The sequence below is a fragment of the Dermacentor variabilis genome, chromosome 1 (assembly GCF_050947875.1).
Source record: "Dermacentor variabilis isolate Ectoservices chromosome 1, ASM5094787v1, whole genome shotgun sequence".
NCBI lineage: Eukaryota > Metazoa > Arthropoda > Arachnida > Ixodida > Ixodidae > Dermacentor > Dermacentor variabilis.
The window spans coordinates 39,894,674-39,922,619 of record NC_134568.1 but is presented as its reverse complement, the minus strand read 5'-3'; the positions used below and the strand labels follow the sequence as shown (position 1 = coordinate 39,922,619).

At 42.7% G+C, this 27,946-nt stretch overlaps 1 long non-coding RNA gene across 1 annotated transcript; it reads right to left on the bottom strand.

Annotated features, from left to right (window-relative positions):
* Positions 1 to 1,167: 1,167 nt before the first annotated feature.
* LOC142576626 (uncharacterized) lies at positions 1,168 to 11,555 on the bottom strand. The gene is made up of 5 exons (XR_012826902.1): positions 10,647 to 11,555; positions 9,816 to 9,906; positions 6,877 to 6,969; positions 4,907 to 5,068; positions 1,168 to 1,273 (listed from the first exon to the last, which is right to left on the bottom strand). It is a non-coding gene; the product is annotated as an uncharacterized LOC142576626 (long non-coding RNA).
* Between the last annotated feature and the right edge of the window lie 16,391 nt (positions 11,556 to 27,946).

Here is a 27,946-nt window from a genome sequence, read left to right as displayed (position 1 = left end):
TTCAATGAGTCACAATCATTGGTCATGTAATTATGAAAGCTGCTCCTCAGAAGTATGGCATTCTTACCCTAATGGGAATGAAGAGCTACCATGTATGACAGGAAATTTGATGCACAAGATTGTAATGCTAATGCTCCTTGCAGTTTTATACTCATTTGCTACACACTAGATAAAATTGTGAATTAAATTTTATTTATTTGTGAGAAAGTAACGGATGAAACACAACAGCAACAGGGAACTACTTTCTTGAGGAGGCCAACCGAATAAGAAATATAATATGCCTCTGTACCGGTTTGAGACCGGGCAGGATATTGCTGCAGAACCATCATAAGACCCACTTAGAAACAATGAGGTGCAGCCCATACATGAACAACTTTATGTAAAATATAAGCAAAGCTAGCTAGACCTGCACTGTAAAAAAAATTTTCCTTACTTTACAGAAAATTTGCTGGTAATTTGTGACCGAACACTCTTCCGTAAATTAAGAACGGTCATTTCCGTAGAACGGACAACTGTAAAAAAGAGACCGTAATACAAGATACGAGTGCTTCTGTATCCAGAAAACGGAAGACTCTGTATTCTGAATCTGTACTATAACCGTTAAAGTACGGTGCTTCTCGTATTCAGAAAACGGAACACACTGTAAGCTGAATCTGTACTATAACCGTTAAAAAACAGGTGCTTGCCGTATTAAGAAAACGAAAGACTCCGTATGCTAAATCTGTACTATATCCGTTAAAGTACAGGTGCTTCCCGTATTTCATCTTGCAGAGCATATCCATTATTCGAAGAATGTGCCATCGGGGACAAAATTGCCCAGGACGTGCGAGAGTTGACCGAATTTTATAGGTGTGCTATTTGCTGGGATCAGCCGTGCCACCATCTGCGTTCAGAATGTGCATACGTGACCCACTGTTTTCAGCAGTCTTGAGCAGAAATGCAATTTGGTCAACGCTCGCACTTCCAGGGTACTTTTGTCCACGATAGTACATCTCCTTTAATGCAAATGTCATGAAGGCAGCTCATAGTCAAAGCAGCAGGTCACCATTGAGAAAATTGTCTTGCCAACACACTGACATGGCTGCAGAGATAAAACACTTTGCACTTTGTGATATGAATGCACTGCATAGCATATATACAAAAAGGTGCAACATTTCAGTCCTCAAGTTCTTAGATCACAGAAGCAACTTTATTTTCTTCAATCACTCGTCTTGCACTTCTTCCTGGTGAAAGTTGTTCTTGACTCCAAACGCTTGCAAGGATAAACTTGCTGCTGTTAGGAGAAACAAATAGTATTCGTGAATATCCATCCTAAAGAAAGCGGCAAATAAGTATAATCACAGAACATGACAAAGCAGTAACTTCTGTGTTAGAAAAACATGTAAGTAGATCAACATTGTTGGAACAAGGGATGTTGCTGTAGCCAACATTTCGACATAGGTGCTTGTCATTAGGGTAGCAAATGTTTTCCTTGGCTGTGTTGTTTTGGATTGTGCATATCTCACTGGCCCCTAGCCTCATTGGGAGAGAAGTAACTGGTGCATATAATAGGTCAAGAGAAGCCAAAGTATTAAAATAAAGGAAGGAAGGGTGTGCTTAGCAGTGGTGATTGTGATGGAGCGGGTATGAGCAATGCTGTCAGTACTTGCCAAGAGTAGGGGTGACCAAAACAGAAAACGATGTACACATGTAAGCAGTCATTAATCCAGTAGACCCAATCTTCCCAGAAGACAAAATAGGTTTTGAGATAAACAGTTTGCACTTTTGGAAAAGGAAAACGAAGAATTAAGGAAAATAAATTTTGTATCAAGATGCATCTGGTTAAGTTCACTGCAAATGGTAAATGAAGGCACATTATGAATATATATTTTGTTGAAAGCCAATGAAGAAAAGATATATTAACCAAATATTAAAAAATAGGGACATTAAAATTAAACTGGGTATGACCATAAAACAGTAAAGAACAGCCTGTGGAAAAAAATGGGATGGATAATATAACTAGGTGCAAGATTGCAAAACGTCGAACGCTGTTTATATTCATGCTGCTGTTAACGGCTTCAAGTTTCTGTCTTCCTGTGGAACCTTTGTCTTACTTGAACAAGGAAATGGGTCATTTTTTAAACAAGCCAGTTCAAATGCGGTTCAAAGCTTCAGCAGTGTTATAATGAAAGAAAATATTATGGTCAGCTCTCCTGGGTGTGCTTTCATTCACCAGTTATTTCCACCAGTGTAAGTTCAAAATTTAATGGTCTAAATGGACCTTAGCTCCTGGCAAACCATTAGCTGGTCTTTTTTTCAACACAGATGCCTGCACATTATATGTGTTGACAGGAGTGCTAGCGAACTACATTATACTTGTTGCCACAACCAAAGTGAAACTTGGTAACAGTGATTGAACAAAAAAAACAGCATTCCACAATACTGATTCAAGTCATCTGGAAAAGTTGCTTAAGTTAACGTACACCCCCTACTCCACCAGACACAATTATTCACCGCACTGACTCTTATGGTGTCAACCATGCTATTACAACACTAGGCATCAAATGAGGAGAATTAGGGGATAAGAGGGCACAATGCTTTTTGTTAGAACATCAAGTGTGCTTTACATAAATGCTACATTCCAACTAACAAAGGAGCAACCGGTTTGTGAGATAGTGACCAATGCATACGAAAGCTAATGACATTCTGTGCAGCAGAATGTTGACGATGAGGTGTTATGCGCACAAGTGTACTCTTTCACACAAAATGACATCCTGCACTCAAACCTTGTGCCAAGATTAGAGTTTTAAAAACACCATAGTGGAAAGCAAAGAGTGCTAAATTTGTTGAAAATTACTAAAAATTATTCGATTATTCATTATCCTTACTGTTCGTTAAAGATTCACAGATTGTTCCCTACGGGTGCTGTAAACAGGCACCCTGCTTTTAAGTGGTAGCAACAATGATCTGTGGCACAGACAAGAATAAATGCTCATGAAGTTTATGCAAGAGTATATCCTACAAATTACACCCCTATTCACATTCCAATATGGTAGAAGAGGAAGACGAAAAAAACTACTTTCTGGTGGAGGATGCATACCGCAGAATAGAAGAAACAAGTGTACCCTAACCATTGCTGCTGCCGATGCCTGTGCACTAACAGTTACATATAATATGGCAGTTACAATTGTTTTTCCACAAGCACTGCAAGCTGCGGCCAGTTTACCAGTACACAGCTGTAATAAATTTAGGGCAAGCTAAAGCTCTCTAATGGATTTATCTCATATGACACAATTGGAATGCAATATTCTGCAAATAAGTGAAGCGCGATGTGCCATCCCATACAATGAAACACCTTTCAAGAATCTGAATCACCACCTGCACTCTTAGGCAAAGTTACACCCTTTGGAGTGCCCCTTCTGCCACACAACAATAATCGTTATCTGCCTTGATGCGTTTCCTTTCTTGAAAACGCCACGCCCGCTACTTTGCTGTCGGGAATGCTATCATGCTGATAACGCGCATGCCGTTCGTTACTGGAAAGCACAGGGCTCGCAGCGTTAAAGAAAGGAAATGCATAAAGGCAGATGACAATTATCGTTGTGTGGAAGAAGGGGCACTTCAAAGGGTGTAACTCTGCCTAAGAGTGTGAGCTGTGACGAGGGAAAAGAGTGTGTTCTGTGTAAAGTAGTGCACCTGTATAACCTAAAGCTTTGGAGAATGCATTTAGTATGAGCTGGGAAGGTTCCTAATTTTAATTGCACACAGTGAAAACCTCCATGCAGTTTTGCAAAACGCAAACCCCCTACCTTTTTGTTGTTCAAACGTAATGACACGCAGGGCCATAACATGTACATTATGGGTTTCGTTCCCAAACAATCAAAGTGAATAGCACCACCCTAAGTGTCATGTGCCTTCTTGTTAGTGTCGAATGCTGCGATCAGCAGAGAAACGGGTTTCTGGAGCAATATAAAGTATTAGGTACTGTGATCCCAGTTCTTTCACTGCTGTTTAAGCATTATCGGGTCCTAAAGTAAAAAAACGAGGAATAAATACATGCATATTTTACGTCACAACCCTCATAAGTATTTAGTAGTCTGGATTATAAAGGATTCCAGATTTACAATGCAGGACAGATTTTATTCCACTGAAAGAATGGCATCATGCCAATGATTCTGCATTTGGTGCTATATTTATTTGTATTTAGTTCAGTTGGAATGTGTGTGTATCGTCAGCGATATCGCTTGACATGTTTTATATTGACTGTTTCCTAAATTTAGGCAAATTCGTATTCGCAAATAACCTTGTATGACACCAAGAACTTGCTTAGCAGGAGTATTTCTAACATTTGCAAGATATGAGGCTCTTGAATGCATATCTAAGCCTGGGGTACACGCCGTCCCCTAATCTCATCAGCAAGTTTCTGGAACTCATCTACGAGGTTTCTTATGATGAATGTAAAGTTGCTTGAACGGGAGAAATAGGGAATTTATAACAGGTGAATTATGCAGCATAAGAATGATGTCAGCAAGAAGCAAGCATCAAGAACTATAAAATGAAGACTATAATATGCAAGAATTATTTGGGATGATTTAAAATTCTGGCATTGGAATGAAATGTCTTTCAATCTATATATAAACTCTGATTATTCACTCTACTACCACTACCTTCATTAGAAACATTCATAATCATTATCCTATCTATGCCACATCATCTTCGCTAATATTCAAGCCTTCATAAGCTGCTTTTTTTTACAGCTAATTCTCTGTGGGAAAGAGGTGTCCGTGTGAAGACCATATCATATACTTATTACCCGTTTTTTGATAAATGATAAGGGAAACACTTCACACCAAAAATGCATTGAGCTTGAGCAAGTTCTGCGTTTGATGCTGTTGATTCTTTTTTCCCTTTGCCATCATTGACCCACCTGGTTAGCTAAGTAGACAGAAAAGCTGCAGGAGAAAGGTGGGGGTGCCAAACCAGACTTGTGCCCCAGGGGACCTTTTCACGGTCACTGGAGGAACTGCCTGTGGCCTCGGCATCTTCCTTGAGGGCCATGGCCATGTCTAAGAAACCTTGTCTCCACAGGCTGCACATAGAAAGATAATTTGCTGAGCTAAGTCTATTTCTTAAAAGAACCCATTTAAGTTGTATTCGTGGCTTTGCACCACAAAACTGACACATGACTGGCCACTCAAGACACTTTATGTGTATTCGCAGGCTTATTCCTTGGAAAAACACTTTTATGTAGCACACAATGAGTAAGAGTAACAAAAAAGTGTATCAGGAGGCTTTCATATTGCTCTACAACTTTTCGTTGACACATTTCATTTAATTATTTGAGATATTTAATAACTAATTAAGAATTATGTAATTAGGCAGAATGCACAATATAATCAGAGTATCTCCAAGCGATGGCAAACATCACCTTCATTTTGTCTAATTACATCGCATTTACATATTTCTAAATCTTGGTGCATGATAGTTAAGACACCCTCAAAAACAATATTAAAATTTTCATAATCATCTCTTGCGTGTTATTGGTGGCTATGGCTGCTTCAAAGTTATTCTTTCAGTATGGTACAAGCAGTTTTGAAGTGAAATTGTTTTGCATCGAGGGCATGTAATCTAGACAATCAAGCAAAAGGTCAAGTTGTGTTCACTATTCAGATGTTTAACTAAGAAGCTGCAGGAAAAGGAAACAGGACACAACACCTTATCAACAATGCAAAATTTGAAAATTTAAACTGAACAAGAAACCAGTTTTTGAAAACACAGAAAAAAAGCCAGAAGCTTACATCGAATACACCCTTGCTATGTACTCCAAGTGAAGTTGTTACCGCAATGCTTGGGCACCATATGAACGTAACAATCAACAACTTCGAGCAGATTATTAACACCACTAAATGAACTGGCCTTTGAAGATTCTTGATCTGAAATCCTCAACGACTTGTTCTGGCATTTAATCTGTCAAGCTCAATCTGTATTCTCAAAAGCTGGCTCTCGGCCATAATTTCTCTAAACGCAACATCAGCTTAAATCTCAAGATAGGGTTGACCTCTAAATAAAGTGGATAATGCATGGCAAACATCATGAACTCTCTTACATGTTAACCAGAGGGTTCACTCATGCAGCCATGAAATTGTGATGCAGACACGATATATTGAAGCTGGTTTTGTGAAGTGTTTCATGCTTCCAAGGCTTCTTCAGTTGTGAAAGCTGTCTCCATTAGCTAAACAAGCGATGAGAATAAAAAAAGTACTTCAACATGCTCACAATATGTTGGCCATTTGCAAGTAAACAGCAGCCTTTTTGGGCGCCCAGGTTGCCTGGTGCAAATCTACTATGCCACAGTACTTGCGTTACCCAGTACCAGCCACTTTAAAATGCAATGTGTTCAGAGCCCTTTCCCTCTGTTTGTCTGCTTTGGAAACAGTTTAACATGTGTTCAGTAGGCGTCGAGAAAGGGGACAGAAAACACTGTGCACCACTGATTTCTAACATGTTTCGCTGGATGCAGCACACAGCACCGGATGCAGGTGAAGCCAGTGGAAATGCGATGTCATGCAGTCGCTTGTCCTGGAAGCAGGGCATATGGTGGACTAACTAGTGCGTGCGATCAGATAATATTGCTGCCGAAAAACTTTTCTTTGTGGTTTTTCACATTTTAGGAGGTCTCTACATGTCTGGTAAGCACTTTTATGACAATCTGAACCCGTATACGATAGTGTTCTATTACATCAAGTTTTTTCTGATTTACCAGTGTTTCCATTGCAAGCCACTTATGTTAGCGACACTGTAGACACTACAATGGAAAAATTTTGGACACCTCGAAACACTGCTTGGGTAGGTTATGGCACATCAGGCAGGCATGTTAGGGGAAGAAATGCCACACACCCGTGCAACAAAGTGCTGCCGCAAAGTTGTGAAGCACCAACTTCTGGGACAAGGCCAGCTTCAGTCGAGGGCGCTCGATGTGCTGTTCATCCCCTGTAGTAGAGATCAGTGGCGTGTACCCTTTTATACTGGCTGTCTTTCCTGGTCGGAACCTTGGCAACAGCTTCCACCATACTTTTTTTGAACCTGCAACATGTGCAGAGAAAGTCACATCACTGTGCGTTGATTGTCTGGCTTTATTGTGCTACACATTCTATCAAATCATTAAAAAATACAGTTCACACATTTTTACTACTGTATATAGACAGTCTAGTCGCTATACACGCGAAACATTACCATTCCTCTGACAGAATGCAACAATAGAAGCGTACACTGTAAAGCTACACTAAAATTTAAATTGATGTGACACCGTATGAGCATACAGTATGCTTACTGTATGCTCTAGCCCTGTGTCAAGTAAAAGTTAATTGTCAATCATTTATGGTGTATTTCTACTTATTCTGGGTCATCAAACTGTACAATCAATGTTCCATGTTTACACATTGTTGGCTTTTGATTGCCTATGTGATCCGTTTCCTACTTACGCATGCAGTAATCCCACTGTAATAAGGAAAAAGAGAATAGGAAATGCCTTGATAATCTTCCACATTTGATGAGGGCAGGAGCAATGGCCAATAGCATGTGGTTGAAGCTACGTAAATACTCAGTTTTCACACAGCTTAATTATTCAGCAAGTAATAAAGAGCTATCCTGTGCACCTCTGCATGACCAATAAAATCTGACTACTTGACACTGCACTAAGGCTGCCGCTTGGTACTGTTCGGCAGTTCAGCTTTGGTTTTCTGATATACAGAACTGTTTAGGTACCAGTAGTTTACTTTGCGATAAAATGGAGCTTGGAGCACTGGTCAGTCATTTGCACATAAATAATGCGACAGCAAATATAACACAAGGATAGGAATATGGGTCTCTTGGAAAAAGTACATACACATTATGATTATAATGTAATGTGATGCCACAATGAAACAGAAAGCAACGCATAGAAGTGGACGGCGCTTCCATGCCACCAAGGTTATTGGACAGACAGTACTTCAGAAGTGCCCGCAACACAATGTGTTGGCGGGCTAGTTGGTGTGAATCCATAAATACTTTGTTAAGCGCAAAACAATGGACACAAGAAAGACGACCAGCACAAGGCGGTACACTCAACTGACATCACTTTATTGCGTCGCTCCTTTATAAATAGTAGAATCTAGAAGAACATGCGCAGTGAGCACCATGTGCAGAGACCACCAACAACCAATCACAAGAGTGTACTCATGCGACGGGATCCACAAAACCATATTGAGCACTGCACAAGGTTAAAGAAGGCACACTAATGCACTGTGACCCCAATGACTGTATGAAGAAAGCTTCCGATAACTCTCGGGCAATGGTATCACAGCACTTTTTCAAAATCGAAGTATCACGAAACATGGCTTTGCACTTCCATATTTTACAATGTTGAGCCAAATGGGAACCTGTGCCTGTTGGTATGGATCGCTTAGGTTCGCAATGTTTCGTGATGCTATGATTTTGAAAAAGAGCCGTGATACCTCCGCCAGAGAGTTATCGGAAGTTTTCTTCATACAGTCATTGGGGTCACAGTGCATTAGTGTGCTTTCTTTAACCTCGTACAGTGCTCAATATGTTTTTTTTGGATTCTGTCGCATGAGTGTGCTTTTTTGATCAGATGTTGGTGGTTGCTGCACATGGGTGTTCACAGCGCATGTTCTTCTAGATTCTGCTGTCTACAAAGGAGGGACGCAATAAAGTGATGTCAGTTGAGAGTAGCACCTTGTTCTGTCGTCTTTCTTGTGTCCGTTGTTTTGAGCTAAAAAAGCAATGATGTATTCCTTGTGTGTGTTTGAAGACAGCTCCACACGCAGTAGCGTATCCAATATTGCTGCCCAGTGGTTTAGCTCGCCGCAGTTTGAAGTGCCACAAAACATAAGGAGAGAAACCTGCATTATAGTCTTGTTGCAAACAAGAATATAACGTGAAGTGCATTCTGAGGCCAGAAACTATAAAAAAAAAATTTCATGATGCACTGCTGTGCAGGGTTTTATAGCAAAGTCAAATACATTTAGTGTAAATATCACACTATGATGGTGCACAATGGTGGTAATCTGTAATAATATAAAAGGTGCCTTAATGTTACAACAAAAGCTGACATTACTTAATAATATCCCTGTAAAATTTAGCATGCAGGGGCACCGCTTGGTTAAACAATAGTGATGTATTGTCTATGTACACAAGTATTACCCACGCATTTATGCCATTGTCTAAATGGCATAAATGAATGGGTAATACTTGTATACATAGATATTACATCTCTATTGTTTAACCAAGTGGGTAAACTATGTCTGCCTGACACAAGATTAGAATTAAACCATAAATTATATATATTCACCCTAACAGTAACACCTCATTTGAACTTCACAGTAAGTAGACGCCTGTTGATGCCAGCCTCCCCCAATGCTAAACTGTGCTGCATGCTCTACAGAGAAATTATAGTGGTATCACTCAACTCTGAAGCAATTCAGGACTGCAGCACTGTAGAAGACATCTACAAATGTCCCATTTCATGTATAACAGCCTGAATTGCTTGCACATCTTACCAAGTGCAAATTAAAATTTCTTCTTGTTTAGCATTTTTGCCTGCTAGACCACAATCCAATGTCATCAATATATTAACATATTACCTCAAAGAACCTAATTTGACTTATAGATTAACACCTTTGCATACTGCCACAGCTGCACTCTGTCATATGCGTTGCAATCATAAAGGAGTGCTGGTCCACCAGCACTCCAATGTCACTAACAGTGATCACCTACACAGCTAAGTAAACGGTCATGATTCAGGTGGCAAATAGCTAAGAGAAAAAAAATCCACTCACCTTGAGAGCTACAATACTGCAATAACTTGAGAGAGATGGACCCATTGCAGGCAGCAGACCTCTTCTCAGCTCCAGCACAACAGCAACTTGCCTTTCAGTAAAAGAAAAGGATTGATTAGTAATGATAAGTTACCTTGTTTTTGCTGAGTATCAATACAATCTGACTTTCATGCATATCCACTCTCCGCTTTAGTAACACAACTGAATTATTCGTCAAATAAAAGAGTCTATGATGATACCATTCGCTTCTCTTGTAGGTCCAAATTTTTTCGCACTGATACCCCGTTTACTGCTTGCTTACTGACACGAATGCCTTGACTGCCCAGACATCATTCGAAGGAACACGTCTTGCTGCACCGCAAGAAGTTGCACCAAGGAAACACAGCAGAGCAAAGAACTTTTTTTCTGGTCACAATTAAAACGTGCACCCAAGCAAGAAAGTAACGATCACAGGTAGTGAGCGACTGCTATTGCCTCGAACATTTATATCCGTATTTTAACAGAAGTTCTTGTATCGGATACAGTATGCTCTCAAGCCAATACAAGCGTCAATACAAGAGCTCAACTGAACGCAGTTTTATTTTACGCTTTTAACGCGAGTGAACAACAGGTTAGAAGCACCTCACGGAAATTGCGATCGAGCCAATCGCGCTACGACTGGAATCGATCTGAAAAGATAGGGTGATCCCTTTCCCCATTCATGAATCATTTTTGCCCTAAGACGTTGCATAGTGGTCTTTTGAAACAATATTTCTGTTCGCGACACCGGCTTACCACACATCATTTTAACACCTACGTTATGCAAACCAAATAAGATTAAAATGGGCTTACCTCATGAGCAAGTTACGAGCGCGCGTAGACTGTTGAACACCCGTTGAGAGCAAGCAGGCTATCCGTGTCCAAGCGCATACGTGCACCCAAACACAGGACAACTTCTTCGATGCCGCAGCGTGCAGAGTTTTGTACACGAAGTGAAAGACATCCAGCGCAAATATCTCCGCGCGATGACGGCAAATGACGAGCGCACAAGCGTACACGACACAGCGACAAATTCGGAACTTTGCCAATTCGAACGTGCCGAGACCCAAGCAGCGTAACCATCCATCGTTTCTGTTCTTCGCTCCCGATGCGTCAATCTCTCTTCCTTGGGGTCTTGCTCCACTTTTGAGTACAAATCAAGAGATATTTACGGCGAATTAACAACACTTACAACACGACTCGAAAAATGCCGGCTGACTACACATGTGCAGCTCCGTCCGCCACTCCAACGGACGCGCAGCGCGTGCTGCCCCCTGGTGCCGCACTCTGAGCGCGGAGAACCGAACAGAATCGGTTTCGTTTTCGCATTTGTGCTCTAGTTACTCGAACTGCAATATAATTGCTTGACAATTAATTGAATTCTAAAAGAGGAGAACGCTTTCTCTCCCACAAGTTAGTGCGTTTTATACAAAGGGAGAGAGAATTCAAAAAGCTGAAAGGCAGGGAGGTCAACCAAAGCATTCGCTACTGGCGATAGCAAACCCCTGTGCTACAATAAAGTGCAAAGCAGTGCACTGCGATGCGTCCATAAGCTCTAGTACAGTGATAATTTGGGCTGGTTGGTGCATGTAATGAACGGGTAAATAATGAGTTGTGTCATAACATTACCCATGCATAAAGCACATGGAACTAATGGTGTTGCATTCTAGGTCAAAAAGAAATAAAGCTTGAATCGTTACATCTCGACACTGGGCATTCTGTCTTTCCGTATAATTTTTTTCTTCTTTTTGACAGTATACACAGTACTAGCACGGTAATAGGTCCTTCATCTTCAGTCACCTTCCAGTAGTTCACACATGTCGGTGCATGTTCGCGTTCTTTATTCTACCGTACAAGAACGAGCGCGCTTACCGGTCTTGTTTCAAGATGAAGCGCCAAATATTTGCGATTACATCTTATCGCAAGAATTAACACATGAACAGTGAAGATTATGCGTAATCGATTTGTCTCAATGAATGGGCAGTTATTGTCAGAGACGAGATATTTGGTAAATATCATGGGAATGAGTTCAACCAACTACATTGCAGTTCAGCAGTGCCCTTTGACATTTGGTTTAATTGCTTGCCGCATTCGAAAATTTCCTCCGACCGTTGTACTTGGATCTATAGGCCGCCAGTCCCCTTCGAGACCATTTATTGCCAAATGTAAACGCAGTTACGGTCATTATACCACTCCCTGCGTTTCGGTACTGATTTAGAGTGCGCACAATTTTTGGCGTATATGGCGTAAATGCTGGCGTAAATGCACCAGCACCTGAGTGCCGCAAGCTTGTTTACGTATGCACGTATGTCCCCGGCTCTTCATTCACTTAAACATATATGCTGTGTTATTAACTATAAAAGCGCTTAATTTGAGAACATTGCGAGAACACGCATATATTTGCGCATATGATCAGCGTTACAAAGCCCATATGCGCGGCAAACTGCGACCGGAATAGAAGATGCGTATATATATTTATACGATCTGTTATTGCAGCTTTTGGTAGAAGGCTAGCTCTCACATTTTGTACGCAACTTCATAATGCGTACAGTTTGCGTGTTCAATAAAGTATTGTTAGCTGAAACTTTATGAGTACGAGCGCTCATTCAGACAGCTTAAATTTTCTCACAATATACGGATGTTGAGATAACAAAAATACGGAATTCTCTCTGTTTCGTCCAAAACAGTGTATAGCCGTTATATGATTACAGTGAAAATGTCCGTAAAGCTGAATACGGAGAGCACTTTCCGTATATTAACGGCAGATTTTGCCGTATTTTTGAAATATGACATACTTTTCGTATTTTTATCTGCAGTTCTCCGTATAATGACAGAAATCCCCCGTAAAATTACGGAAATTTTTTACAGTGTGCCACTTCACATGAGAATATACAACACATCTCTAAATGCGCTGTAGTATCGGTCAGGAACATCCATACGCTGTACAGGACGTTATCAAATGAGCTGCTGTCTTAGAATATGGCACACAAAAGTTTCTTGCAAAATTTATCTACATTACCAGCCCCATGTTTAGCAACTCATCTGGCAACCTCTGCCATATAACTACACGCGTTTTGTGCCAGAACCGCGTTTTCTGGCCAGTAATGTGGCGCATATTTTTCTTCGATCATAGTTTCAATACTTTGTGAGTTTGCACACGTTTGTTCTATGTTTAACTTTCCATTGTATAATTTATTTTTGAAAAGAAGGAGCCAATTGAAATTAAAGGATATTTCTACACTGTAATACTGATGAAACTTTAGAGAATATACTTATGTTTTATTACAAGATGTGTTCTAAAGTCATGGGCATCATTGTAATGTGATTTTTTGTTTGTTAGTATGTTTTTGAAATTATTATTCCGTTTGTCTTGTGACTGATCAATAAAGATTTTGACCTTTTAAGAAAGAAAATGTTTCATTTGAGTAACTCCGCGACTACAGATTACATCCCATAAGTGCAGGAGCTGCTTATGAAGGAATCAAATATTCCCCACATGTAAGTATTGTGAATCCCTTCAAACGTGACCATGGATCTACATCATGCTTTCACATCATTGTGAAGAGTACTAGCACTCTGTCCTGAAAGTGTAGAAGCACTCTGTTTGGAGGAGTAGAAACACTCGGCTGGAAGCAGTAGAAGCACTCGTTTTGGAGTAGAAGAACTCGGTCTGGGGGGGGGGGGGGAGTACTATTACCCGTCTGGGGAGAGTATTAACACTCTGCGGAAGAGTACTAGCACTTCCATGCGGTGGAGTAACAAAATTGTCGGGAGGAGTTGACCTACTCACTCTCAAAGAGTGTCGATCTCTCTCGAAAAGAGTGAAATATGGGACAAGCAGATACTCCCTCAAAGAGAGTGTCCGGAACTCTCTTTTGTTTTTAGAGTGTTTTTTTCCCATTAGGTATAGAATATGAGGGCTTATTGGCCCAAGCTGCCTGGCACTACAGTATAAGCTCACGTGCTACGTGACGTGAGCGGTTTAAGAATGTTTCACATCCGCCGCCATGTTCGTGAGCGGCGCTGGCTAACACTCTCAGCGCTAATCTTGTGCGTACGCACAAGTGACCAAGAAAGTGAACGGGAGGATGGCCACGGTAGTAGCTTAATTGGTGGGATAGCACACGGGGTAATGCGGAGGGTCTGCGTTCGGTTCCCACCAGCGGCATGTTATCGTTTCGCCCACTTTCATTTTTCATTTACTCCATTATTTCTGTATTTCAGCCAAGCATGGCATTTATTTCCCCCTGCGATTTCCCTGGCTCCAAGGCCTGTTGCTTCGTGCGCTCGTGAATAACAAGAAGTCGAGCCCCCAAAATCCCCGTGTTCGTCTCTTTAATTGCCAGATGCGTTGTGTTACCAATGCATTGTGACGGGCTTCAGACGCTACGTAAACGCACTTAATCCAGTGTTTTAGCTGAGCGTTTACGGTCGAGCCTGCTCAGACCGTCATCTGCTAGCAATTTCCTCACAAGCGCGCTTAGCGGGAACGCTATTGCGCTTGCGCGCTACGCTCATGCCGGCAGCGAAACGAAGGTCGCTTCTCTCGAAATGCTTACATTTAAAGCCGACTGACCGGTACGTGAGTGCGCCTCCACATGGCTTCTCGGTCGTTCCGCAGTATAGCTGATAGAGCGTAGCTCGCGTCTCGCGAAGACGCGCTAATCAAATGCAAAGTTCTGCGCAGTTCCCTGCAGTGCCTCAGCGCGTGAAATCCGCGCGGAGCGGAGCGTAAAGAGTAAGCGGCGCACACCTATAACAACGGAGTTGCAGCTGAGCTGATTTAGGGGCCAGCGGGTCTAGCGGCTGAGCGGAGGCGCCACTGCGCATGTGCGGCACGTTGGGGCAGCCAGGGTGCTTGCGGAGCGGGCCTATCGCTCGCTGGTCTAGTCTCCACATCGGAGCGCGCGCAGTGGACCAGCGTTTTTGCGAAACAAACATGGCGACCACCCGCATGAACAGCGGCATGTCGTCTGTGTCGTCTTAAAACGCGCCGCTGGCTCGTTTGCAGGCGAAAAAGCATCACAGGTGCTTCACTACTGAAATGGCGAGAGGTTTCAGCAACGAGACCGTTTGGCGACGAGGTGAAGTGGATGACCGCGATCGAAAACCTGAAGCGAGCGTACTGATCTTTTCAGAGTAAGTCCAACCTTGTTCGACAGGTGGCGCAGCAAAGCACTCCGCTCACTCCGCTCTAACTGCCGTCTCCGCTCGCCCGTAAACCCGCTCAGCTATAGCTCTCTACTGTTTAATACGCGGAGCTCGGGCAGGGTGATCGCCGGCAGCATTATAGCGACTAAATTTACTGGCAGTACCAGAAATGCTTAACCCGAGGCAGATACCGTCCTTGAGATGCATTACTCGGAGACAACATATTCACACGAACAATCGAAATACGTCGTTTACTAATCAGCAAAGTATCATAACTTTTGCGCTGTACTTACGACTAATCCCGTTAGGGTACACATACTAATTTACGAATTGTAGTAGGTTAGTTGTTTACAAGACACTGCTCAGTTATACGAAATTATAAACGTGGCAAGATATGCTACTCCCAAATTACGTGACAAAAAATGCGTTGATATTCAAGTTTGTTTTGAACTGCTTAAGCTCCTTAAGCAGTTCAAAAAGAGTGATTGAAATGAAGTTGCATTTTTTCCCGCAAACTGGTGCCGCAGTTTCGAAAAAAACGGCTCCCATGATAAGCGTGTTTGAGAACTCACTGACTCAAAGTCGTCAGCACTAACACCTACACTAAAGAGATTATTTAAATATTGCTTACTAAAACGTTACCCTCTAACTCTGTACAGTGATATGTCGTCCATATAATGTATACGTCTCATCCACTGCTTTATCTTTTAATATCCGTTAGGATTCAGAAAGAAAAAAGAAACTGTCGCTACGAACGAGGTCGTGGGTTTAATTACTGGCAATATTGAAGGTGGCGAAGGGCAAAAAACGCTCATGTACTTAGATTTTGGTGCACTTTAAAGAATACCAGATGGTCAGAATTAATCCGGGGCCCTCACCTACGTGTCTCTCAACGCTTCAATTATAATTTGGGACGTTAAACACCGCGAATCAAGAATAAACAAAAAAACACATAATGCAAAATCAATTCGAAAAGCAGAAACTTCCACGAACCGATACGAAAGCGCTGCGGTTTTTTTTTTTATGCGACACTGCTTTGCGTCAGCTATAGCAACAGGGCCCTTGGTCGGTAACCACGCTATGTCGTATGCGCAGTCATGTGCCCCTTGTCTACACTGGCGCTTAGGTTAGAGGGCAGCCACAGAGCAACTGCTGACGCCTGCTGGCCTGCAGGTGCGTACCCCTAAAGGTGGGGAAGAGGGATTGGGGGGGGGGGGGCAGTGTAACTTTGGCTGCACGCAGCACACGGAGATCGCGTGGCAGGCACGTGCAGCGCGACTCGTAGTCGCCGCACGTGCAACACGCACCAACGAGAGGGCGTGCGCACTCAATTCGCCACGGCCTGGCGCCCCCCTGCGCGCGCCTCGCGGCTCGATCGAAACTGCCGTGCAGGGAAGCAGTCGCTCCCCCTCCAGGCATGGCCGCGAACCGCTGGGGCCGTGAGGGCTCTTCGCTCCGCTGCTGCCGCGACGCCGTGCAGATGCAGACTGCTTCGAGATACCGCGGGAGCGGCTGTTGCTTTATCGAATGCTGTAGATTTGCAAGTGAAGTTAACGGTCGTTCGGTGTGGGGCAGCAAATAGCCGATGAGAGGGCTCAGCCTAAGACAGGTCCACGAGTTCTGGACGTCCGCCCCTTCGCGGCCAGTTGTTGGACGTTACCGTAATGAATCAGCGTGACTTAATTCGCAGCACCTTTAAAACGAGATAATTCAAAAGATCGGCCGTATTTCAACAATTTTCGGTTAGCTACGTCGAGAGGGCACTCCTTCTGATGACATACGCATTTGCGGCACTTAATTGGAAACTCCATGCTGCGTTCTTCCGATGGCCTTGTACTGACCAAAACACTGATCTAATTCCACGGCACTGTAATGGTGGATAGGCTCTACCAGACAATGATTGTCTGCATAAAATCTTGTGGACCTTTGTCGAAAATAAGACCAACTTGTGTCGGAGACAATGTAGGAAATAGAAATAAATAAGTAATTAAGAAGGAAGTTGATGTTAGGTAGATAGGATAAAAAAATTTAGAACGCATAATTTCTTTCATATGACCATTTTTAAAGAATTCGCTTATCTAAATCAAACCACTGAATCGGTTTTTTAAAAGATGAAGAGTCGGCATTTGATTGAACGGAGCCCGAACATGTGTTCATGGTTTGACGGTGTTCATTACAGCTTTTGTCTTGTTCTCTCTATTTTCCTTCTTTCTTTGCTCTTTCAGGACTGATTAATTCAAGCACGTTCTCCTCATAATATTTATTAAGGATAACGACGGACGTTCTTCGGGGGTGAGAAGAAGTTTATTACACGTGTTCTAAATATGAAATTACTGGTTTAAGAAACAAGGAGGAGGGGGTACATTTTTGGCATTGCAAGTACATGCATTACTGCAGAATAGTTATTCTGTTGCAGTAACCAAGGTGAAATGAACATGAAGACCAAGGGGATCCGAGGGGCTCAGTTTTGGGCGAGTCACAACCATGCTACCAAACAGGCAGTGCAGCGCTAGAAAGCAATTTAATTGTTACGTTTAGTTGAAGTGTAGAAATAATAAAGTAAAGGTAAATGAAAATGGACGCAAATATAAGGAGCTGCAGTTGTGAGCCGAACCCATATTACGCTTGCGGTGTTTTACCAATTCAGCTACCACGGTGGCCGTCCTTCTGGCCACTTTCTTGGACATTTGTCTACGTGTACAAGGTTAGCCTTGGGAGTTTTAGCGAGTGTCACCCATGGCCAAGGCGATGCTGGCTTCGAAATTTAAAAAAAAAACGTTTTTATACAATAATGTGTACACGGTACAGCAGGGTTGAGGGACCGCTGCCAAAGCTTGACTATCGCTACGCAGATATTGAGATATTGTGATGCGGTCCGATTGCATGGCGTTGTTCGTTAATAGGCTGAAGAAAATAAGGTGGATGTGCGCACAGTTGCCCAAATAAATGGTGCCATTCTGCATTATACGCCACTGTAAGGAATATTATTGAACACTCGTAGAACGTTGTAGTATTAACCTTTTTGCTACATTTTCCAATGCGAATGACGAAATTACCGGTCATCTTGAAAAAGTATAAAATCAACGTAACAGTGAGGCGTAATCACTTTGAAGTAGAGACGGCTACGCCTTTCCTATGTAGTCATACAAAGTGAGAGCATGAAAAGTTACAAGGAAGAAAACATTAGAGAAAAATGCAGACCCGCACCACGTGGGCAAGCTCAGCAAGAGATCGAACTCAATGAGACCAAAGGAAGCGCATAGTGAGTCCAAATGTGCTCCGAAATTTGGATGGCCAGTAAACACCATACAAGCACACACCCTTACAAACATAAATACCTAGAGTACCAGACAATAGGACTTGACAAAAAAAACTAAAAAAGAAACACGCCATGTCTTCACTGTTTTTATGAACTCAATAAATAACGAGAATTACTTATGCAAATGCAGTCATTTATTTATTTATTTATTTATTGATTTATATGCAAGATGTACATGGGTGCATTGCATAGGTACATTGAAATACAACGATTTCGCCACTGTTCGGAAAAAAAACATATCAAGCAAGTGCGCAGCATTTCCTCCCTGCTGGTTGCAACATCCATAGGCCAAGTACATTGGAAACAGTTGAAGGCCAGCGTGGTTGGCGGACGTTAAATTGATGTTCTGTAGACGTCGCTAGTGCGCAGATGCGAGTGGCAATATAGCAGTACAATTGGCGCATCTCATCATCGTCGTGAGCGCATGAAGAAGAAGATGAGAGCATCTTGACGCTGTACAGTAAGTGATCTGTGCAAGCTGTAGGAAGGCTGTCACCGCCTCTCAGTATCTCAAGACCTAAAGGCAAGTGCTGGTGTGGGCTCACTTAGTTAAGAATCGACACTTTCGTTGTGTTTGTAAATCAGGTTCGTGCACACAACCGCCCTATCGATGCGTTCCAAGACGTGTCCCGTATACCGTCTGGTGATAGGGGAACGAGGCTACAGTCTTAAATTTAGAGCGAAGCTCTAAGGGCCCGTTCCTGTGGCGAGCGGCGGCGGCGGCGTCGTAACCCAGTGAACGAGTGCAAAAGCGAAATATGAAAGAGCGAACGTGGAGCGGCAGAAGAAATACGCGACCCGCGAACGGCGGAGACCAATGAGAGCGGCCCCTTCAGTGACGATCGCGCGGGAAAATGCTTTCATGCGGACCCGCCCGACCACTCGATGCGTACTCCTACTTGGTCTCAGCCGGACCGCTCGTTCCGTACTATCGTCTGCTTGCGTCAGCTCTCGCTCGCGCTTGTTTCGTTTGTTTGGTATGCTCTCGTTCGCGTTTGTTTCGGTTGTCATGGTTCGCGATTGTTTTGTATTATGATTGTATGCGCGACGCGAATTGTGTCGTACTTTCTGGAAGCCAAACGGCACCAGTGATTACACTGGAACCTTCGACCAGTCATGTATGAAAGCTGATGCGCTTGACTCACAGATAAGGTTTTCGACTATTGGTGACTCTGCTACATGTCTCTCCCAAATTCTTTGCCTCAATATATCGCGAAATGAAAACTCCTATGCAGCTGCGCTCAAGTTTCGCATGAGGGAGTATCGTAATCGTCAGCGAATTTTTTTTATTACCTGCCCTTGCCAGCTAATCCGCGATTTCTTTTCATTCAATGTCGGTATGTACCAGGATTCACTGGAATACCACTTTGTCTTCCCTGTTTTCTGCAGCTTGAGGCAGTTCTCTGGCTGACGGTTTCTCTCGTACAGAAAATTAGCGGCCAATTTGTCCCCTTGAAAACGGTGCGATTGGTGCGTTGGTTGTAAGCCATACGGTATGCAGAGTGCACACGTGGAATAAATTGAGTACATTGGTTGAGTTACTGCTCGCGCCGTTTTCAAGAAGATGCCGTATGCGCAAATTCATATAACAATAAAAAACATCACTCGTAAATCGGCCTACCTCGCACGTGCCTAGGAAACCCAGAGGCATGCAGCCCAACGATCTTACGGTAGACTGAGGCTAAGCAGGTACCTAAGCTAGTGGGGAAGGGGGAGGATGGGATCACTACATATAGTACGTCCCGCTGCACACAAGGCGCTTAAATCGGAGCAGGAAAGAATGATTGTTCAAACGGGAGATAACGCGTCCCTTCGTCTGTTTTACTGCGAGTGCTTTTAGCGCGCGACAAATGCGAGTCTCCGCTTCGACAAGGAGGTGATGGGGGGACGGAAGTGGTGGAGTTGCCAGGCCATTGACGCCTGCGGCACGGGGACCCGCCTATGGATTGCATGGGCGTCGGCTCCCGCTGCGCCATCGGCGGATCGCGTCCCGCCTTAAGCGCCACTTTCCCCAATCACGGCGGCGCACTGCCGAGAAAGCGCCCTTTCAGGTGCTCTCTTGCAGCCAGCAGCGTCGTCTCTCCCGGTCGGTTTCAAAGCACCTCCTCGCTCTTAGCGCCGCGGCATCGTCGTTCGATGTCTTCGCGCGTGGCGTGGGTCGCGAGAGCCGTGTGCTGGGTGTCGCGAGCGAACAGCGTTAACGTCTTTTGCGCGCATATTTAGTCGCTGGCCTACAACATTTGCAAACGCAAAAGTATAATGAGATGGTGATTTCTTTCTTTTCTTTATGTAAAGAAAGCCAGGTTAAGAAATGGGCTCTGGTAGTAGATTTTTTTGCACATCTGTGCTTCGGTTCCTCTCAGTTCTTCACATCGCATGTCGCAGGGAGCCTTCATTTGTGTCCTTTCCAATGAAAGCCGACGTTGTCCGGTCTCTTTGTGTGGAAGAAAAGGACAGATTAGGTATCAGGCCGTAGCACCAAATGCAGCATGCACAGGCATTGTTGAAAATTGAAAAAATTAAGTATACTTAAAAATAGTGAAATTATAAACCGCTGTATCATTACAGGTCATATAGTAAGTCGAGAAAAAAATCACTTGGGACACATTACACAATCTGACTAAACAAGAAATGACACTTTTCGCACTTGTATTGTGAAAGACGTATACACTGCGAGGCTAATGCATCTTTGAACACATCACACACACTCGAATTAATCGTAGAAAGCACAGTGGTAATCAACGGAACCAGTTGTTATCGTAGTTAATCAGCAATTAAGAGGTAGCTTCTGTATTTTTTTTTCGGACTGGGATAAGTTACCGCGTAATTGAAGTTTTTCTCGTACAATATTGTCATTATTTAGGGGACACGATATCTGTAAGTCTAGTATTTGTGTTTGGTATCTTTCCTGCACTCTATAGGTGTTTCAGTTCTCAAGTCTAAGAGTATAAGGAGTTTCTTTTTGGCGATATGTGTCCTCAAAGCTGGGAAGATCTGCTCTTCTCTGCCGAAACACTTCAAGAGAGTGTAGGTGTGAATAAGCACTTTTCGGAAAATATCTCGTGTTTTTCTTCAGTGCGAATCGGTATTGGTATATGACAATATAAAATTTCCTAAACAAAGAACGTTGTAATGTTTTCATAAAGACGTGTTCAAATAGTGAAGATTCCCAATCAAATGGAATAGGGATATTAGAGAGAAACAACCTACGAATGTCGAATCTAAAATATAATATTTGTTTTCTAAACGCAGTTAAATACAAAGTTTGCGTGTAGTTCTATTGCAACAACAAACATAAAAAAGAGCGCACTGACATTATTTACATTGCGTATTTGCAGGCATATGTAAATACGGTTAATACTGCTCACACATTGACGTCCGGTCAATTCAGTAGCTTGTAGACGAGAAACAACTGCTTGCAGTTATCCTGTGCACCACGACAATGACAATAAAAAAAAATAAAAGGAAATAGCGTGCCACCATTTATGTACGTAGAATGTTGAGTTCGTTCAAAGAAAGAAGTGGGATACTGCAGCACTGCACATTTTCTTTTTTTTTTTTTAGGGAATGGAAACATATGGTGCGAATGGCCGATTAACAAATTGCTTTGCTTGAATCGAGACCACAAATTCGCATTTAGGCTGTCTAAAAGGTGAGGCATTCATCATTAATGACCGAAAATAATTGAACTTGCACGCCGCCGTGCGTTGGCTTGCGAACTCGTGCCTCTATGCAGCGTCCGCAGCTCCTCCTGCAGCAGAATCATTCGGAACAGTCCGCACTTGCATCGTTCTCTCTCCTTTGAGACTACAGTGAGTGTTGTTGGGCCCCTTAATATTCGAAATAAACAAATGTTTGACAATTACGAGTAGTGAATACTCGAATGGAACATGAATCGAATAGCAATGACTATTCGATTCGCATTCAAACGTTTGAACATTCGCACACCTCTATCGCTGCAAAGTGAATATTGTTGCCTCGATGGTGCGACGGAGGGGGGGGGGGGGGGGGGGGGGGGAGGGTTATCACCTTGTCAGTTGTTAGTCAGCGCTTTGCCTTGCCTAGTTTTTTAGGTTGTCCAGGAGAAACTATTCCAACAGCACATCCTTGCTTCCGTATGGGTTAGGACATGAACTCGTGGAGTGCAATTTTTTTTCACTTCCAGCTACGTATGGTCAGCAGCGTCTTCAAGGCGCAGTCAAGATAAAAAGTATGTTGTATCTGCAGCATGTACGTGAAGATGACCATACTGAACCAAAGTGGAAGGGCAAAAAAAGAACAAAACAAAATGCTGTTGTAAAGCGATCACAAGCGTCATTAAGAGGAATCGGTCGAGTACACTGCACAAATTGTGAATTTCTCGTGTGAAGTCTAGAGGTGTGCACCTTTCCGAGTCAACCACAAAGCTCCGAGGGTAGATGCCATCAGCGAGGGACAGGCGACCTCAGTCGTAAATCTGCGTTTACGTCCATATTTATGCGTATATTATGCTGTCTTCATAGCTTGGTGCGAACAGTTTCTTTCTCTTTTTATTTGTTTCTCGTGTTGCTTTTTTTTCTTGTACGGGTGTACGACATACACTGCTGTTTTCCCCCTGTTGCCACTGCCTGTAGGGCCCCAGGTCTCGTCAAGCTGCTCAATGAGCAGCTTTTTGTCTGGGGTCCATTTTTCCTTGAGGAAAAATAAAACTGATTCTCATTCTGATTCGTAGAGAAACTGTCTCTCTTGTCGGCTTCGTCAGAATTGCAACATTGGAACGAGACTTAAGACGACAGCTGTCCGCGTAGCTGTCTATTTAGCCATCTACGGCGAGTATTGGAATTCAGTCATAGATATATGGATTCGCCACTAAGTTCGACGCCTTCTCTCAACAAACAATATTCTACATGGCTTCTCGAATGGTCCCCTGAAATAACTTTTCCTGAATCCCGTGCAACATGTTGGAATGGGCGCTTCAGAAGGGTGGTTTGCTGGGCGAGTTTGTATTTCATTCAGACAAGCAGCGCCAACTTCTCCTCAACGAGTCTTATTTTGACCCCATACACATTTACACGGACGGTTCCACTAATTCAAACAGCTCTACCGGGGCAGTAGTTGTTCCATCAGACGCCGTCTCTTTGCAGATGACATATTCGCACAATACAACGTTTACAGCAGCAGAACTTGCGGCTCTTCAAGGTGCACACAAGTGCGTGCTCCAGCGGCCACCAAATTGCTGGGCCATTTTCTGCGATTCCAAATCAGCCCTACAAACTCTGCAGTTTGCCCTACGTCATGAGTTATACGAGCAGACAGTGTACGAAATAAGGCACGCTCGTAATCCCGTGCTCGAGAACGGCCACGACATTGTGTATCGATGGTTTCCAAGCCATTGGGGAATTGTCGGCAACCACAGCGCAGATGAAGCTGCGCGTTCGGTTCACCAAAAACATTAGCGGGTTCCCGTACCACGCTCAAGAACTGATGCTGCGTGACAACTTCGATCACTTGCTCGCCACATCAGACTTCTACGATGGTATTCACCGGGTTTCACAAAGTCCCGCCTGCACTCTCTCGACCCCAACTTGCGACTTAGCCTGCCACCTAGACTCTCCCTTCGCGAAACAACTTTACTGTGTCGCATTTACAAATTCCTATTCATTCGTGATAGGGATGGCCAACAGTGCGGCGTACAATTTGTGCGGATGCGATGAGACTCTAGAGCACCTTCTGTGTCACTGCCACTGTACGTCATTGAGTGTCAGAGGTCACTCAACGACGTACTTTACAAGCGAAACTCAACGTGCTAGACAAAAGAGCGCTCTTAGAACAAAAGATCCTTGGACCAGGGCCCATGGGTTATTGCATGCAAAAGGCCACAAAAGCCCTTCTGCGTTTCTTGAATGACGCTGGATTTTATGAACGCTTGTGACAGTGGAGATTCCTCTGCGACTGACTGTTCTTTCTTTCTTTTCTATTCTTATCTGTTCTCCCTTTTCCCCTTCCCCAAGCGTAGGGTAGCCAACCGGGCACGTCCTCGGTTAACCTCTCTACCTTTCCCTTTTTGTTTCTCTCTCTCTCTCTGAGAAGGCAATTTCACGGGAGAGATATGAAACTCTCCTGGCCAAAGTCTTGCCAATATTGTGCATGCATTTAAGTGTAATTTTGTGTCAATACATAAACAAAGAAAGTTTTGTCTTTTAAAAACACGACAGCACTGTCCCACACTTCTCATTGTTGCGTCTATTTCACCCTACTTGTCTCGAAGAACGAGTACCATGACGTTCAAGGAATACAATCCCGAAAAAAAAAATATATATATATATATATATATATATATATATAATTTTTTTTCAGGTATCTAAATTTATCGGAGATAGAAAAAGCGCAATGGTACTTCCTTCTTTCCTACTCAAGTCATCGGGTCCCCTCAGCGAGGGACGCCGATCGCTATGCCTCACCTATTCGTTCATTGTCATTTTTTTTTCTCTCTGAGATGGCAATCTTTGGAGGTGGTTGTCTGACGAAGGGTGCTCGGTAGCGATAGAAAAGCGGTGACAGCACGTAATTTAAAGATTGGGTTGTGTCTTTAAATAGCGCTTCCTGTTGCTTCATTGGATACACGTGTCGGCTAAAGACTTCATGACTTAGTGCTGGTACGACGATTAATCAAGATAAAGAACTCACAAAGTAATAATGACACAATGTAAGCTTTAAGATTGATTCGAATTTCTTCACCCAGAGATAATCGCTCGCGTGAGCACCGTAAGCGAAATCACGTGTGCTTCGATAACACCAACAAACTTCATGGCCACTTGACATTCAAATCAAATCAAATCAAATCAAATCAAATTCATTCGCCACTTTGCATGCTGGGTGGTCATATCGGGCTAAAAGCTACATATGTAGCTCGACGTGACTCAAAAGACCAGACACGGCAGTAGGACAGCAAACAGTGTGTGAACATGTTCAATAATTCACATGTAATTCCAGCGAGAGCTGGAATTCCTCACGAACGGAAATACTAAAACATAATTTCCATCACGGTGAGTTACCTGTATTTGAAAAAAAGTTTTAGCACAATGAATTTCACACAACACTACTATAGCCATACTAGATATACAAGATAATCTAACAACAGCTACACAACGCAGCATGAGATTGATTTTCAGTACTTTAACATTTGCTAAGAATATATACGAAACAGGTTGTACAATATATACTGATAACGATACACAAAGGCAGAATAATAATCACATCAGATACAAGTGAACAAAGTACGGCGGAGTTTTTTCCTACTAATATTCCCAATATGTTTGTATTTGATCAAAGTGAATTGTACGGTATGTATTAACTACTGATGTTTATAGAGTGTTCAGAAGTATAGAATTGACCGTATATCAAGATTTCTCGTGTTCGCATTAATGCGATGACGCTCTAAGAAGCCTAATTGTTTTATGTAGTTCCTAGCAAATTCTGAAGAATATCGTGTAATATGTAATAAAAGAAAAGTGTATAGTTTATCAATTCGAATAACGTTATACTTAGGGAACGTCTCTCTTGTGCTTGAATCGCAACCTACATTTACAATATAGCAAATTATCTTCTTCTGTAACATAAAAACTGTACGGATGTTGGTTTTGGTGGTTGTACACCCCATTAAAGCGCAATAATGTAAGTGTACGTTAAATAATTGATTATAAATCCGCACTTTGGCTCTTATCCGATGTACATTACTACATCGCGATACAAGCCCTGTCACGGAAAAAAGCTTTTTACAGAGATAATTCACGTGCACGTCCCAAGATAGGTGCGATGAGAAGTGAACTCCAAGAATGTTTTGATTGTCAATGATGTATATTTTTTGACCCTCAAATCTGGTAGTATTGTTTAACTGGAGCAACTTATTCCTGGAGCGAAAAATAATTATCTTAGTTTTAGTCCGAATAATTTTAATCTGATTTAGCTGAGACCAGGTAGATAATCTTTATAGCAGTTCATTCCATTCGACTGTTAAATTGTGCACATCGTTTCCAGATAACATGACAGTGCTGTCATCCGCATATATAACGAATTGAGCTTTAGTATCAATTTTTACAATATCGTTGGCGCCGACGTTAAATAAAAGCGGTCCTAGTATGCTTCCTTGTGGTACGCCAAATCTGTTCATTAGGAAAGACAACGTGTGACCTTTCCCGTACGCGCCCTGGAATCTGTCACTGAGACTTCGTGCTGCTTCACAGTCATTCTCCGGCAGTTGTATTGCGTCGTGTGAGCTCGATTCGAATAATTGTTCTCTACCACTCATCGAAAACAAACGAAATAAGAAAAAAAATGGTCGAATTTTGTCGTCTGTCTTTCATATTACTGAGAAAAAGCACGAAACTAGAACAGTAGAGAGACGCAACGCCGCGCTCGGTCTCTGGTTTGGGACCACCAAAATTTAAAAAAGAGAGAGAAAAAAAGAATGAAAGAGCAAATAAATTCTGGGGTTTTACGTAAAACCCTTCAATTTATTCTGATTATGAGGCACGCCGTAGTGGAGGACTTCGCAATAATTTTGACCGCCTGATTTCGTAAACGCGCACCTAAATCAACGCGCTCAAATATTTTTTGAGTTTCGTCTAAATTGGGCAGCCCATACGGGTTTAACAATTTTTCCACTTCCACGAACTTTCCCCCACCTAGCGGGCTTTCGCAGAACTGATTTGGCAAAATAAAATTTCAACTGTAACGCAAATTTTTGCTCGCGGTATGGTGTTGCAGCTTACACAACGCCTTAGCATCCTCATTTCATTAGCAACACCACTACATGACGCCCGTAGAACCAACTAGTGATGCCGAATAAAACTGGACTGAACTAATTATTGTTTCGCGATATGACGCCGACGATCTTCATCGGAGATCAATTTATCGTGCACCTTTATGCGGCTGCCTGCAGAGGCAAATCGCAAGAGATTATATATATATATATATATATATATAATCTCTCGCGCTATTATATATATATATATATATATATATATATATATATATATATATATATATATATATATATATATATATATATATATATATATAATGCACGCATCTTGAAATCGGGTGTGGAACGAAGTTTTCATAAAGTGGTAATTCAAATGCTATAAATTTAGCCAATTCATTCAGGCGTCTATCGCTTAAAGGAGGAGGAGAAGTATATTTTAATGAAGAGAAAAGAGAGGAGAAGTCGGCCCGGAGAGCGTGCCTCTAGCCTGCTACTGCTCACTGGGGAAAGAGGAAGTGGGAAATACAGGGAAAGGTAGGTGGTTGGTGACTATGATATGGAACAATGAACTATTATATACATGTTGTCCAATACGCGGATGCAGACTTTAGACACAATACACGCAGGAGTAACCTTGTCCGCACGAAACGTTATCGCGCACACACATTTCGCACTATCTTCGCGTCTCACAGGTCCTCGAAACGACAACCTGAGCCAGTCTTCCATACAAAGTTCAAGAGTGATTTTATGGTGCTTTTGGCATGGTCAACTTTTCTCCACGCGCCAACACTTGACTTAAGCGCTCTTCGCTCAGCCGCATTTTGAGGGCACTCGCAAGGTATGTGAGCGGTCACCTCGGGAGTGTGACAAACGCTACAGTCAGGGTCCCGTTCTCGTCCG